The following is a 12,507-nucleotide window of genomic DNA, read 5'->3' on the forward strand; positions in this document are numbered from 1 at the left end:
GTGGTTTTCAATTTGTCAAAGACCAAAGACAAAAAAATAAAAAAATTAAAACAGAATAGATTAACAAAACCTAAAATTTAAAACAATAAACAACCCATGATCATAAATTACATGTACAAAACACTACATAATAGAGGCAAACATAAAGGCAAACTAATTGAAGTGTACTTCAATGAGGATTATATAATAATATATATATGAAGTAATATTAAACCACAAAGTTTTGCACACATAGAAGGAATTCCTAGGGTTCTTCCTTTAAAAAGGGCTTAAGATTAATAGGAAGAACAACAAAAGACACATAAAAAAGTCCAAAAGCCACACCAGACTGTTCATTGCATAGTTCAAGTCATAAATGCTGGAGATTAGTGGCACAACAGCAATGGAGAAAGATTCTAAGGTTCAAACAGAACTTGAGTCAGGTATGCTTGGTAGAATTCTTACATGAATCCCAATGACCCACACTCTTGTATAATCTCCTCACCTTGTGTGTAGGCAGAACCTTTAACTTGCTTTTGAGCAACAGAATATGACAAAGGTGATATAGTGTTCTTGTGGTTACATTACATTAAATGGAAAGGAGGAGAGATTTTTTTAAGACATAATTAAGGTTCCAAGTCAGTTGACCTTATGTTATCAAAAAGGAGATTATTCTAGTTGGACCTGACCTAATGAGGTGGGCCCTTTAAAAGCAGATTTATAGGTCAGAAACTGAAGGGATCAATGAAATTCTTATCTGGCCTTGAAGAAACAAACTTTCATGAGTTCTGAGCTGAAAAAGGAAGAAAAGAAAGAAGGAAGGAAGGAAGGAAGGAAGGAAGGAAGGAAGGAAGGAAGGAAGGAAGGAGAAAGAAAGAAAGAAAGAAAAAAAGAAAGAAAGAAAGAAAGAAAGAAAGAAAGAAAGAAAGAAGAAAGAAAGAAAGAAAGAAAGAAAGAAAGAAAGAAAGAAAGAGGGAAAGAAAGAAAAAGAAAGAAAGAAAGAAAGAAAGAAAGAAAGAAAGAAAGAAAGAAAGAAAGAAAGAAAGAAAGAAAGAAAGAAAGAAAGAAAGAAAGAAAGAAAGAAAGAAAGGAAGAAAATCTTGCCAACAGCCAGTGATCTTGGAGGAAGAACTTGAGCCTCAAATGACAGCCCAGTCCTGGCTGAAACCTTGATGTGAGATTCTGAGCAGAGGAAGCTAGTCTGTACCCAGACTTGTGACTCATGGAAACTGTGAGATAATAAATGTTTAAACCACTGTGGTTATAGTACTTTTTATGCAACAATAGAAAACAAATACATATATGTGAAAAAATACATATCTTGGTGATATCCAGGGTGACGCTGACATGACATTAATTGCAACAAAAACTGGGGCCTCTGAAAAGCACATATGAACACAATGTGTTTTTACATTATGAAAAAACTTGGCTGGAAATAGAGGAGTGAGATGTAGGTGGAGATTTCTGAACATGCAATGGTCCGGACAGAGCACTGGTTTTGTAGAGAGGGAAGGAATCATACTTTGTATTTTGATCCGTCTCTGTTTTACATGTGTGCACTGCACACATGAGAAAATTCAAAATCAGATTGATTACTTGCAGGCTATAGAACCAATAAAAACAAAAAGTAGAGAATTTCAACTTAATGTAGTAAAAATTAGAGATGCACTGATGATTTCTGAAGAAAACAGTGACATCTAAAAGCTTACTTTAAATGAGAGGAATCTAGAAGAGATATGAAGTCTGTATCAGCAGAGCATAATGATGATGACCATGCAGCTGGTTTCAGACAGAGCTTGGTCTGAGTCCCAATTCTGTGTGCAACGTAACTCTTTAAGCTTTGGTCTTTCACTATCTACCTCATAAGGTGTTGTGCATATAGAATGTAATGATGCTTATAAATACTTAACATATTGTATGACATACTATGAATTACCAAAAAATTTATTTGTTATTCATATCAATAGGTATTATCTCTGCAGGAAGAAACAAGAATCTGGGAGATCAATGTAGAATGTCAAAATATTTCCTATTGAGATGGGATAGTGTGAGTCGAGATAAAAGCGATAAAATGAGGGAACAGAAAATAGGAATTAGATAAAGCTATATTACAAAGGGAAGAATGTCAAAACTTGGAGAGTCACTGTATATAGTATAGTAAGAACGATGTAAGTTTAAAACACCTATGAATTTTTCGGACCTAGGTGAATAGAAATGTGTGGTATTAACCTACAGGCAAAAAAGTTAGGATGGGGGACCATGTTAGGGATGAGATGATGAGTTCATGCAGTCTGTGCTGCCACCATGAAATCAGTGTTAAAATGTCCAGCAGACCTTTGTAAATACATTAATGGAGTTCAAATCTGGGCCAGAGCTATATATTTGGAAGATATCTGTGAAGAGAGAATAATTGTAGCTGTTGGAGTGAACGGACTTCCTGCAGGGCTCCACAGAGAATGTGGAACAGTGAGTCCAATGAATAGTATACAAAATGGTACAGAAATGTCAAGATTAAAAACTTTTATACCAGGCTTCATTTCAAAAGTAAAACACCGATATTGCTAACTGACATGTAAAATATTTAATAAAAGCCCTATCATCTTTTACGTTTAAGTTAACTTCCTCTATAAATCAAACTTTTCTATCTCCTTTGGGATCCTTTTAATAAGGACAACCCAAAACTTGGATAATGAGGGTTCACTAGGGAATCTGATGCAACTCTGTGGCTCATCTGGGAAGTGTGTTATAATTACTGCCAGCAGTACTCACCTCTTCTACTCAGTGAGCTTAATCCTAAATGAAAACAAAGAGCATCAATGAGTGGTCAATATTTCCTTTGTACCTCAAGTAGAATTAAAAACAATAAATGAAGTATTTAATGTTTCCTAAGTGTCCAAGACCCCACTTTAAACTACCTCTTTTTGTATTGTGCTTCAAACTACTAATTTTATTTTGCTTACTTTATTTCATCTCACAGACCATTTGAAATATTAGTAGCTAACTAGTCTGAAGGTTTCAGTAGGACTAGCGGTTGATAACACAAGTGGTAATTGCTTGAAGTGGGCTGATGTTCAAGATGTATTTGTATTTGATATGCAGTAGGACTTTAGGAGGGTAAACCTAGAACTCTTAGGACACATTAACTACACTATTCTACTATTCTTGTTTTATTTAACATAGAAAGGAAAATATTGTCTCTTTCTGTTGTTATTAATGGGCTATGAGATCAAATAATGTAGCATCTTTCTAATATTAAATACAAAGAAAGAACTTCTTAAAACCTTTGTATTGTGCATTCTAAAGTGTATATACTAAAGAATAAATGCCATAAAACATTTCCATATAACTTAATAATTAAGGGAAAGACTTGGGGAAAGAGGGTTAAGGGGGATTCACATTTAGCAAAGAAAGTCTCACAGGAAAGACATAATTTTAAATAAGACACACCCAGTTGAATATTTGACCTAAACAGAGGTGTTGGAAGTGCACACTGTAGCTCCAAGAGGGGTGAGCTGGGTCTGATTGTCTCATCCACCTATACCTAGTTGTGTGATCACAGGCTGGAAAGGTGTACGACTTTGATCTGAGTGTGTACTTTCTCATATCTCAAATGAGGACAATATGAATTTTTCAGTTATACAAATGTTAGGCTTAATGTAAATTAAATGGCCTAATACGAGTAAAATATGTATGTGCATATATATGAATAAAATATATGTACATATACTAACACTCTGAATGAGATCTCTTTCTGTCTTCTTTATAAGCAAGGCTCAAGGCTCAAAGACTTTATGTTCAAGTATCAATAGGTAATTTACTGTGAGAGAACAAATGTGTCTACTAGTAGCAAATCACTCTCTTTCTTTGGAAAGATGAATGGGACCTCTCTCCTTAATCCTAAATGAAGCAGTTCAGAGTATGGTTGATGTCAGGATCACAGCAATTACTGTAGCTTTGAGGAAAGGGGGTACATATCTACAGACTATATGAGGGCATTTGCCACTTCATGTTAGTATAAAATCTTTACTTTGAAGGTTTTAGAAATTATAAAAAATAAAGCCTTGATGGTCATTAGAACACTACCTAATGTGTTTTGTGGAAGTCGTCCAATCATGAAAGTCAAATTATTTGCATTTCATCATCATCTTTGGGGAACATAGTTCAGGCTTGTATGTTTTAATTGCTACTGTATGTATGCTTTAATTGCTACCTTAGTGCTACTTACACAGAAAAAAATATATCACTAAAGTAAGTTTCTCTTAACTGTCAATTACAATGGATATATTTAAATAAAGCTGAGTGAGAAAAGTATTTTCAAATCTTTTGCATTGTGTTTTAGAATTGCTAGCAGTGCTATGAACCAGTTATGAGTTGGAATAATATTCTCTGTATTGACATGCAAATGAACTCACTAAGCAACTACTTTGCTTTAGAGATTTACATAATTTGATACCAAAAGCCACATTAAATTAATATTAATTACTTGGTTTTAAAGCAAGAAAGTTCAGAGTTAAGCTGCTCTTCTTTCCACATTTTACCACATCTAAGCACGGAAACACTGATATACAAAGAATAAAAATATCTTAGGTATAGGGATATCCAGGCTGTATCCCTTAGAAGTACATGGCTTACAACCCAACAATGTATATGAAGTAAACCTGATGTATCTCTTTTAGAGATAGAAACTTTCAAATCCTTTATAAGCACTCACTTTTTTCAGAATCAAGGTGGCACTATAAAGTCTTCATTTTGTACACATCAATTCTGTTGCTTATTCCTGGCAAATTTTCATTTCCACTTGTCCCTTCCCTTGCCAATCACAACATGAGAGCTTATGAATGACATTTTCATGGCAAAAAAATTGGTGTGCGCTAAAGCATAACAGCCTAAATAAAAATAACAATTACAAAAAGACATATTTGCCTCTAAAAATTATATATTGTATTATAGCTTGTTATGTAAATTATTTTTGTATTAAGTAGCATTCCCTGAACTTGCATGTTAAAGATCATTTCCACTGCATGTTTATGGTAAAGTATAATATGGCAAGAAATATATATGTATACACACAGACACACACACACACACACACAAGATGTACACACATACACATTCATTATATCATGCACATATACTATTGTTTAATTCTTTCTCTTTAAGAAAACCCATATTAAGACTCACTGGAATTCTGAGTTTATCAAAAATACTATCTCATCTATTATAATAATATTAACTTCCTCAGTACTAAGGTGATTAAAGCACAAAGGGACCAATTGTTTTGTTGTATGGTGTGGTGACCAATTTAATGGGAAAGTTAGGATTTTCCACAAGGGACCCTACAGTTCACCTTAACTAGACTATGCCCAAAGGACACTGGAGGTGTTGAAGCAGAAGATGATTAAGTCTATTTGGTAAGATAATTGGTCACACGGCTGTTACAATAATGTTAACAACAGAAAGTACCTTTCCTGGCCTATTAGTTCACAAGAGTCTTTAGAACTTTATAATACCTTAAACAATAAAAATACTAGAGTTAGTATGGGGATTTGGCACAGAACTAATAGAAACATACTATTGAAGGTGTTTTGGTCTCATTGATAAATGAGAATTAAACATGAAAAATGGCTACTATTCAAAGAAAATTCTCAATAAACTATCACTTGCATAATCTCTTAAGTATAATTTTAAAAGTTACTTTGAAAAAGTCAATTCACTAAAACATTTTAGCATATTTCCGATTTATTATTACTTTCTTTAGTTCTCTATTGTACATGGTAGTAAATAGATTTTTTTAAAAAGCAATGTATAGCCTTGATAATAGAAAGCCCAAATGTTTCATCTTTGTCTTAAATATCACCAAGCATGCATACTTATTCATCTTATCTATAAGAAAAAAAAGACATCTTTCTAGCAATATCATTTTTAAAGTTTTGAAAAGATCAATATGCTTTAAGAAACTGAGAGGCGATTAAGAAAGAAAACTTGAGCATGTCATGTGACATATAATTAAATTATTCCAGTAATTTTTCTATACACTTGGTAAAACTTCACCATCCTGAAGTAAAAAGTGCTGCATGCACTTGTAGTACCTATGCAGTGAAATGAATTAATGCTTTAGCAGGCTATTGTTGTGTTTTTGCTTATTCCTTTGAATTCCCCATGGACAAGTTATAACTCCAAAATATGGTTATTTTTTTGTGCAGCAAAAAATTTATGAAGGGTCACCACATTTGAATATCTTTAATAGGTGTCTTCAAAGTTGGCAATTGTATTTGTTTACAGTTTACAGTAAGAATCGAATTCTGTATCCAAATAGTACCCCTATGTGCCATGGTTGGGCTTATCATGGTCATCTAATTATCTAATTTTACCTTACCTGAGAACTAAGATATAAAAGCTAAATATGTAAAAAATATCAGTAAAAGTATTTCTAATATTTTAGATTTGCAATCTCACTGAATCTACCTTACTGGTTTCAAAATTGCCAATAGCATACTTTGTTTTTAGTGTTTAACCATCTCACTGTGACAACACTAAACTTCATCTGAAAGAATTCCAGATACTGGTAGTTCAGGGGAACTGTTTATACTCAAATGAAGATATACATCTTGGAAAACTTCATGCAAAAAGAAGTCAATGAGATACTGAAATACATTTAGATGAGCATAGTGTTTATTTCTGTTCTTGCCTTTCCAGTAAGTTATAAAATTAAAATATATATTGATGTTTCAATAAAGAAAAGAAAACTGAAATTAAAGGAAGCCATAATTCTGTTTGAAATTCCATAGTCTGAGTGCTTATACCCATATAATTACTTTTAAAAAGAAAATTTCAAAATGTATAGAAGAAAATAATTATTCTAAATTAGTTTAAAGGAGTCTGGTAGGAGTTTCATAGTCCAGTGTTTCATATATCCTCCTTTGCTTCTCTACCCTTTCAGTCTTTACAAATTTTGTATCAATATTTAATGTAAGATCACATGACTGACAAGAATCCTACTAAGAACAATATGCTTAGGGTAAAACATGGGAACAACTTAAAGGGATTTACATTTAGCCTCTAGTGTTTGCAATGATATCCATTTCTTGTAACAATCACTCTCATGTAGGACTGTGTTGAAAATAAAATGAAAAATCTCTATGCAGAGGAATTATTTTAAATCATAAACTTTAAAGCTAAAGTTCATACTTGTTAAGGGTAATGCAACTAGAGCAGAAATTTTTATGATAATTTAAAATACACAAATATATAAACTTAACTTAGTGTACTCTTGAGTTGTTGAAGAACATAGCCTTAGTCAGTTGAATGATACTAAGTCTAAAACAGCTTACATTTTACATGTTCCTATTAAGATAGGATGTCTAGTTGCAACCTGAACTCTCTCCCTGGAACGTAAACCCTCCCCTCTATATTTTTCCAGCCATCGTTTATCCTTAATCTAATGTCACTAAATGACATAAATGAAAATTTAATAATTCTATTTATCAGATAAACATCATGCCTGTCAAATAAAGTCATGAATAGTAATAAGAAATACACGGAGCACCAGTTAACTTCTATCATTCAAAATTGTTCACTGTGAGAAGTACTGTTCAGTGGTTTTCTGTACTGAATTCTTTCTTCATACACACTCAAAACACACTGCCAATTGACAAAAGGAACATAGCTTCAAAAGAAAATCTCCTAAGTAGAGAAAAGCTCTCTGTTAAACATGCAAGAGGTTAAACATTGCTGAAATAGCGAGACATTTTCTCAGCCCACGCTTCCCAGTTCCATTCAATTACCAACAGCAGTAGCGACTATAATACAAGCTAATACTGTATTATTAAATCAGAGCTTCCCATTTACATCCACCTCTAACCTGAGGGGGTGGGGAGGGGATGACATTTACTAGTCAATATCAGAACAAACAGTCCCCAACTTGGAAATACACATGACCTTGGGGTGTAGAATTCTCAGAGACTGAGTTTCACAAGTTTTATTTGGATCTACTGCATAACAACACATCTAAATGAACCCAACACGATATAAATGCCCTTATACCTACTACCTCCCTCCAAAAATGTTGAGAGCTCTGTACTTTGCAGTCTATGCTACAGATAGCAGAGGTAATATTGATTAATCAGAGATTAGTCCACTCAAATATTTTTTTAAGATTGCATTTGTTTTAAACAACTTGTTGGTTAATTTATTTAATGTAATTTACTAACATATTTGGGGGCTTGCATTGAATGGTTCTTGTTTCTTGAGACATGCTGGAAGTGTTGCTCTACAAATATTTATATTTATAAAGCAGGATGTAACCTGATGACATTAACTTCATACACACACACCAAAAAAAAACACCCCTCAACTTCCCTTCTAGAATTCAGTGCTTAATCACCAATTGATGTTCTTGTAATAATAATAACAGTAGTAGTAATTATTATTATAATTATTGCAATTATTGCCCAAAGTCCTGTTTCAAATTATAAAAATCACAACTTGCTTTTAAATTTTTGTATGGCACTCTGCATTCCTCCCCCATTTGTAATAATTTGTAACGTTCTTTTTCTTACCTTATTTTAAGAGTCAAAAAAGTCTCCCAGAAAGATTCCTAAACGGTGTGGATATATAAATCACAACAATAATAATAGTTAAAAAAAAAAAACAAAAAACCTAAAAGATCGTTTCAGCTGGGAAAAGAGGAAAATAGTTTGGTCTAAAACTATAGAAATCTCCAAAGTCACGCTTGAATGGGCGCCCAGGTGGCAAACAGAGGACTCTCTCCCACGTCCGATACCACACTCCTTTGTCAAGTTGATATGGCCCTGCTGGTGAAGCGGGTCCCGCAGGGCACAGAGAGTGCAAGAGGGCGTTGCCTCGAGGTGCTAGAGCAACCCGTCTGCGCGCGTCCCAGGTTCAGCACCGACAGCACAGTGGACAGCACCAGCTCCTCTCACCTCCAGTTTGTCTCAGTCACTGAACCAGGCTGATTCTCGCGCCTCCTCCCACAGCAAAAGCTGCTGCCACTCAACCCGGGCGTGCCCCGCCCCCACCATCTGACGTAACTATTTTGCATATCAACTCCCTGAGAGGTGCGGGGCCGCCCCTTTGACTGGGCTTCTGCTAGGGTCAGCTGAGGCAATCGAGGCGACGAAATCCAGGCTATTGACCAACGTGGGCTTCATTGGACTTCACGATTCATGCACAACCGGTCCTCAAGAAACTAAATGCTTTGGCGTGGCCCGAGCCTTTGCCTTAGCTGGGACTGCCGTTTCTGTGCGCTCTAAAGATCGCTGCTGGCACAGCTCTGGCAGAAAGAAGGGGCGGAGGGTGGGGGCAGTGGAGCACTGAGAGGAGAGGCTGGGGAGGCTGGGGAGGCTGGTGGAGAAGGGACTGGGGAATAGAATTAGTCCATCCAACAACTCCAAAAAAAAAAAATTCCCTGCTCCTTTTGATCTTCCCGGCCAAACTTTCCTCCTGCTCCCTACCATTTGTTTACTGGAAAGGATGGGTTTGGCGTTCCGTTCCCTTTCCTCGGTTCACGGAGCTGCTAGAGGGAGTCGCTGCAGCAGAAACTTGTCCTGGAGAAAAAAATTGCTCTGAGCTCTGGGAGAAAATGTGAAAGCTGGCAATGCTTACCATCATTCGCAAACAGAATTTTTTTCTTATGTTTTTTGTAAATGCTATATAGCATATATCAAGAATTCAGGTGTTCTTATAAAATCTACAGAATCTTCCCTCTTCACTCTTGTGATTGAAATACATCATCAAGCTATGTGAGGTTGGAGATTCCAGGGTTAAAAAAATCATTTAATAATAAAAAAAGTGAAAGTTCTCCGCTTCAACTTCCACTGCCAAAATCCTGAAGGTTATGTAATATTTATTATGTCTAATATATCAATTGTTCTATGAAAGATGGGGTATGCTGGAAGCATTTCATAGCCTTTAGCAATCCTCTCAGTATATGTGATGTTTCTTGTTCCAGTGAGGCTCTAAGGGCCTTGACAGCAAGAAAAAGAGGGGCTACCATGCCAGATTCCTGACTGCTTAAACTTGTAAACAAACACTTTTAGTGAACTGAAGCAATCAATCATCTAGAAGGGTCATTATTCACATCCTGTCCACATGTCCCCCCTACAGCCATCAGGACTTACATGTACAAAGATATGGACAACTAAAATTAAGCCCAAATTTTCTTAAGTTGGATAAAAATATTTTCATAAACAAAGTTATTTATTCATGAAATGGCATAGCAATCAATACACTGTTTTCCATCAAAATACATACATTCTGATATTCCCGGAGTCTAATGTAATTCTGCACTGGATCTGCTATGAGTGTTTTCAGGGACTTTGATAAAATTAGTGCACTTGTTTATTTTCCTATCAAGAAACATAATTAATAAATTTGATTTTCTGCAATATTTAAGAAATTATTTGAGGAAGCACATTTATTTTGTAGGCATATATACTTATATCATTCTTGAAAGTTAGTTAGCAAAATTAAGAAAAAATATGGTAATTTTGCTTCTGAGGGAACCTCTTTTTTCTCCTTTGCATCCACATAAACTTTCCTTTCCAGCTTTATTAAAGAATTTGTCAGTTCGTTTCTTAAATATTCAGTTCCCTGGGAATATCCCCCAACATATCTAGACCACAATGCCTGCATTCCAGGTAGTCTGCAATTTTTATTTTCCTATGACAGCTATTGATTTTATATAAATATATAAATGACTAGTGCAATGCCTTTTTGCACTGTTCATTACATACACATACTCACATACACACACACACACACACACACACACAACACACACACAGAGACACACACACACATTCCAAAAGTACTTCAGTTCCCAAAGTGAATTTATAATGGTTTCAGACTCCATGGTAGGGCATAAAAGATGCCATTTAGGGGCAGATGGGCATTCTACAATTATAATTACAATAAAGTCAACTGAATATCCTGTACTTAGGCTGATCAAAGCACACATGTCATGCTTCTTTTAGAAATGTCACATGGCATATTTTGGTCTGCTTTATGCCAACATGCTAAAATGGCAGGGAAGACTTAAAAGTTCACTGTGAAAATATACAGAGTGCATTATAAAAATTCTTATAAAATTCCACCAAAGCCTCTGTCATATGCTGTTTAATAGACACTATTTTTCAGTACACTTCAGTGATCATATTGTTTGGGGCTATGAATTAAATTAAGCCAGGCATAATATTATTCAAAAGCCTAGGGGGATAAAACTGGAAAACAAATATGTTTCAAATGTTTCAAATTAAAAAAGAAAGAAAATAAACCATTGTCTCACTGTGTTGAGGGAAAGCAGAGAGAGAGGAGAAAATAAAAAGAAAAAAGAAAAGAAATAGAACTGGGAGGACTGACCCCTCCTAAGAAATTCTAGGTTTTGTTCTGCCCTGAATTAGCTGTGTGACCAAGATCAAGTTATTTAAACTGCTACAGCACACTCATCATTTGTAAGATTTGAGGATTTTATCTTACTAAATTATCTCTAAAGTTCCTTACATATCTGTCATCCTGTGATTCTACAGTAGAATTTTAAAACTTCATAAATTTCTATATTATAGTGATATTGTGACAGAATTCAAGATCTTAAAGAACTTCCCCTTAGATGGGATAAATTGGCATCTGGTTACTAAGACTGTGAAAATGCTACCTTGCGGTAAATTAGTTTGGGAGGTGTGCAAAGAAGATGAGTTAGTCGACTAGGACAAGGATGAGGTTGAGAGAAGTAAAAAAAAAAACAAATTTCACCTAACCAGAATGAAATTAAGAGAGGACTGAATGGGTTTGTGAAAGTAGTTATTTATTTTTATATAAGCAATATAACAATATTCTCACATATACATATAATTACTGTTCAGTATATTTAAAGTAATTGTAAAGCAACAATAAAATGTAATGCATGCAAAAAGTCATTAGATGGATTTTTAGTTGTAAATTGTCATGGGAAAGATGACTAAAATATTAAGTAAATATGAACAAGGAAAATATCTTTAAAGCTGAATGACCAACATGTACTTATGGATTTTAATTTATGTAATTTACATGAACATATTAAAATGTAATACACAGAAATTATGAAGCTCATTGTGTTGTTGCCTTGTGAGTGGGTATTTATACTTGTTTGAACGATTTACCTTTTAATATATTGCTTTTTGGTTCTTTATTTTTGGACTCCTGTAGTGTCAACAAATTTTACAAGCTCCTTTTCAAATTATAATTATTCTAATGTATTTGTAGTACATTAGAAATATAAATAATCTAAAGATAATAACAATGTATGCCTTGTTAATTTCTCTTTTTGCATCAATTATGAGAAGGTTTGCTGTGAGTTAAGAACATGCTTATTTTGAAAAGCCAATAGTCACTACTTTATGCTAAGTAATTTTCACTCTTAATTTTGGGGGAGCAAAATAAAGCAAGGCCAGGAAAAAAATCTGAACACAAATGACCAAGCCTTCCTTAATTAAAAAGAGTCATAAAATTAGAACATAAGCACAAAATGTATCT

The 12,507-nt window shown here is 34.4% G+C and overlaps 1 protein-coding gene across 4 annotated transcripts in view; it reads right to left on the reverse strand.

Annotated features, from left to right (window-relative positions):
* Nucleotides 1-8,954, reverse strand: part of FSTL5 (follistatin like 5) — a 701,705-nt gene extending 692,751 nt beyond the window's left edge. For all 4 annotated transcript variants that reach the window (XM_026499588.4, XM_026499587.4, XM_057310158.1 and 1 more), the window contains exon 1: nt 8,538-8,954. The gene's annotated coding sequence lies outside the window, so the exon portion shown is untranslated. The remainder of the gene's footprint in view (nt 1-8,537) is intronic.
* Nucleotides 8,955-12,507: the final 3,553 nt, after the last annotated feature.

The sequence above is a fragment of the Ursus arctos genome, unplaced genomic scaffold, assembly GCF_023065955.2.
Source record: "Ursus arctos isolate Adak ecotype North America unplaced genomic scaffold, UrsArc2.0 scaffold_11, whole genome shotgun sequence".
Taxonomy (NCBI): domain Eukaryota; kingdom Metazoa; phylum Chordata; class Mammalia; order Carnivora; family Ursidae; genus Ursus; species Ursus arctos.